The sequence below is a fragment of the Rosa chinensis genome, chromosome 6 (assembly GCF_002994745.2).
Source record: "Rosa chinensis cultivar Old Blush chromosome 6, RchiOBHm-V2, whole genome shotgun sequence".
In the NCBI taxonomy this organism is placed as follows: Eukaryota; Viridiplantae; Streptophyta; class Magnoliopsida; order Rosales; family Rosaceae; genus Rosa; species Rosa chinensis.
In genome coordinates this window covers 25,857,779-25,862,022 of record NC_037093.1, presented here as the reverse complement: position 1 = coordinate 25,862,022, position 4,244 = coordinate 25,857,779, and the positions used below count along the sequence as shown (strand labels likewise).

Below are 4,244 nucleotides of genomic sequence, written 5' to 3'. Positions count from 1 at the left end.
TATGCTCATGCTTATACGTGGTGAGTAAGCAAGGTATGCATGTGTCAATTATCCCTCATGTCATAAATATTAATCCATGGAGTCATCCTTGTGTGTCGAAATTGTGTTGAGAGTATGTCAGAACACAATTTATTCTTCATCACATCAAGTACAGCTTAGCACGATGCAGTTTTTTGAGTTTCCCACTTTCCCATAGCAGGAGCAAATCAGTGGAGGTTCTGGACCTCGTATATATGTATATATATAATTTGTAAATTAGAATTATAGACCACCTTGCTACCTAATATGATGTGTGTGAAGATGGAGTGGGTACAGATAAGATATAAGAGTAGGCCGAAGCAGCCAAATTAGATGGGCCCGAGCATGACTGTGCAAGTCTCGGCAGATATATATATATATATATATATATATATATATATATATATATATAAGTGGTGCTTATGTTGAACAAGATAAGAGTAGGAAACACGTATCTTCTGAAGCGGCTATTTCCGGTATCGAGACATGCACAGATTGTGCCCAGTACTTCAGTAGGTCCATATGAGACATAGATGGAACAAGTGGGGTGTCTTGTTGAAGACACCTTGCATGCATGTGTTATAAAGTTGTAGGGCACCTCTGCAACCATGCAAGGAGCTGTAGTTTGAAGATCGGACTTGCTGTAAGGGATTTGCAGGTACCCGGAGTGGACGAGACCAGGGAAATTTAGCAGTTGCTGCGGTGGGGTGTACAGAGAAGATCGATGGGTGTAGAGGAATGATGTTCCCGGGAAAGCCAAAGAGGTCCCGGACGGTGATGATCCCGGTGGGGAAGAAGTCAAAGTGCTCGAAGTACCGGAAAGGTGGCTCCTTGGCCGGGGTCGTATTCGAAAATGATCTGAAAACTGCTCGTTCAGTGTAGGATTGGCCTGCAAACGGATCTCCTACCGGAGTAGGATGAGCATCGGGCCTCGTGAGGCATGGGTGATGCGTCACCGGTAGGTGCTACTGTGATGGGCCTCTAATAGTTGTCACGCTGAGGGTGAGTAACCGGGGTGGGTTGGGTGTCCAGAGCAGATCCATGCCCTTTTTTATTTTTATTTTTTTTTAATCCCGGAGGAGACAAGGAGGTACCGGAAGGATATGTGCAGGTACCGGTGATGGTCGTCGTGATACCGGAGGCCTCGACCAAGAAGGGTAGGAAAGGGAGAACTCTCGATGACCAAGGGTGCGAGCGGGCCCGGCAATTCGATAAGTGGGAGCTACCGGTGCCATGAACTGTTGGTACCGAAGGTTGCAGCCGAGGAGTCTCTGATGCTGGAGAGATACTTGAGTTGGTGGAGTGCCGGAACTCATCTCTAGGTTGGCTTACCGAGAGGTGGAGTCTCAAGGTTGGATCGAAAGGTTGAAGACATCTATACCGCTTCACCGAGGGTGGAGTTGCTCCCATGAGTTTGGTGGATATCAGTTCACATAAGAAGTGATTCGACAAACGTTTGGTGACCGGTGAGAGTGCCGGGGCGGGTGGTGCAGGGAGGTTGAGTACCAGCCTTCCTGGTGCCAAGAGCTAGTAGGGGTGGGTTCGCGAAACCGAAAACCGAAAAAAACCGCACCGAAACCCGAACCGCAGCCGAAAAAAACCGCACCGAAAAAAACCGCACCGAACTGGAAAAAACCGCACCGCACCGAATCTGTTCGGTTCGGTTTTCGGTTTTGCCACTGAAGAAACCGAACCGAACCGAAAAACCGAACCGCAAACCGAACCGCAAACCGCACCGCAAAAACCGCACCGCAACCTCAAAACGTCGTCGTTTTTGAATAGGGTTTAACTTACCCTAAAGTCCTAAACCTAATCCTCTCGGTCTCGCACTCTCGCCTATTCCGCCTAACCCTCGGTCCCTCGCAGTCTCACACTCACACTCTCGCCTATTCCGCCTAACCTCTCGCTCCGTCGCTCGGTCGCTCCTCAGTCTCGTTAGCGATCTCTGTCTCCGGCTCGCACTCTCAGTCTCCTCAGGCTCGCACTCTAACCCAGTCAACCCACCCTCTAACTCTCTCAGATCGGCGACCTCTCTCTCTCAGATCGGCGACCTCTCTCTCAGATCGGCGACCTCTCTCTCTCAGACCGACTCGGCGACTAACGACCTGTCTCTCAGACCGACTAACACCCATCGTTCTCCTCCACAGCAACAAGCGAGCAAGCCACCTCCGGTCCTCCACCTCCGGTCCCCTCATCCGATTCTTTACGCCGGTAAGGTGACTGGGACACTCGGTTTGGGTTTTCAAAATTTGGGTTTTCAACATCATGCAGTTAGGCTGTTAATCATGAGTCGATTTGCTGATCTGCCTCGTTTAAGTTATATGTAGTCCATGATTTTAGCATCCATAGTTGCAGCTCGAAACCTTTGGAAGCAGATAGGACTGTGTTGTGTGTACATGAGTTCTTGTACTTTGTCATTCGGTGGTGTAATTGTTCAGTATCATCAGCTTCCATGTTACATGTGTTGTCTGTTTTAAGCTCCCATTTTGTTGGTTTTTTCCATCATGTTTAAAGAAAGTGCTTTGCTGGGTTTGCAGAACTATTCTATTCTATTTTCTCTTGGTAGCCACAGAATTACTCTATCAGTTAGGCTGTTAATCATGAGTTGAATGGAGGATAAAGAAAATGTGTTGTCTGTTTTCTTCTCTGTGATGTTCTGATGTGATTTTTCATAGTTTCATACTCTTATTCATGTTCTATAGTGATGTTCTGATGTGATTTTGCAATTTTTATACTAGACTATATATTACTGTTTATATATGCAGTAAGCTAATTGCAGTTTGCAACTCCTTGAATTTGAGTAGGAGTGATCAGTAGCAAACATTATGAAGAGGCAATCAAAATCTGCTGCTACTAGTTCCGGTGCTAATCCGAAATCAACTTCTTCATCTCAGGTACCAATCTAAATCTCTGCAGTTTGTTTTTCTGTAACTATCAACTATGTAGTGCTATTGGTTATGGTTATTTGTTTTTCTGGTGCGGTCTTGGTTTCAGGTACTTTGATTTGCAATGGTACTTCGAATCTATGACAACTCCAATAACAAATAACCATGACCCTTTTGCATTTTCTTGAACCTGTGACCAGTTCCTCTTATTCTGTTTATGTTTATACTTAAAAAACATAAGGGTTAATATGTGTGGAAGTAAAAAACTGATGTTAATATATTTGTTAATGAGTTGTACTTCTTGTGTGTTCTGCAAGTCACTGCAACCTTAACCTCCCTTCCTCACTGAACTAAACTTAGAACATAAACATTTCTGTGTTCTTTGATCTTCTCCCACTTATCACCATGTCTGTTGGTTTTCGATCAGTTTGTCACAGTTACTTTGGTAGTGCAAATATTTCATATATGTTGCTGTTGATGTTAATATATTTGTTAATGAGTTGTACTTCGATCTTTTCACTATATCCAGCAAATATTTCATATATGTTGCTGTTGATGATCCTGTTTTCATAATTCGATATCTTTTCAGTTTTAAGATGTCATGTTGTAATAGCTAGACTAGTCACTGTTTTTGCAGTATGTAAGCATGGGATATTAGTATCATGTATATATGTCTTGTTGGACTTGAGATTGCAAAGTAGAGTACTAGAGTAGTGCTATTGTTATTCACTTTTGATGTTATTCACTAGAGTAGTGCTATTGCTATTCACTAGAGTAGTGCTATTGCTATTGTTGTTCCTCTATGCGTATGTTTTCTGCTTTCTGTTTTTCTGTTCTGTTTTGTTTTCTGCTGATGTTTGTGCAGTTTCTGTTTTGTTTTCTGCTTTCTGTTTTTCTGTTCTGTTTTGTTTCTTATTGCAGTTTCTGTTCTGTTTTGTTTCTTATTGCAGTTTCTGTTCTGTTTTGCAGATCAACACTAGTGTTGGTGAATCTACAACACCAATAACTCCCCATGAAGGAACTTCTACTGCAACTCCGGAAGTTCAAGGAACTCAAGCAACCGAGCTTGAAGATGATGGAAGTGCGGAAAGCATCCTTGAGGCGTTGAAACGGAAAGAAAGGTCAGATATTTGGAATCATTTTGAGAGGGATATGGTGGATGGTAGAATTAAGGGTAAATGTAATTATTGTGGAAAAATTTACTATGCCGATCCTAGGAAGAATGGTACAACCTCCCTTAATAATCATATGGATAGGTGTCCAAAGTATCCCCCTAATATTGAGATGATGAAAGCTAAGAGGCAAAAGATTTTCTCTTTTAAAAAACCAACTACTGAGTTG

General features: G+C 43.2%; 1 long non-coding RNA gene across 1 annotated transcript; it reads left to right on the top strand.

The window, feature by feature from the left end:
* Positions 1 to 599: 599 nt before the first annotated feature.
* Positions 600 to 3,374, top strand: LOC112169407. Its single transcript, XR_002924649.2, has 3 exons — positions 600 to 2,229; positions 2,823 to 2,912; positions 3,331 to 3,374. It is a non-coding gene; the product is annotated as an uncharacterized LOC112169407 (long non-coding RNA).
* Positions 3,375 to 4,244: the final 870 nt, after the last annotated feature.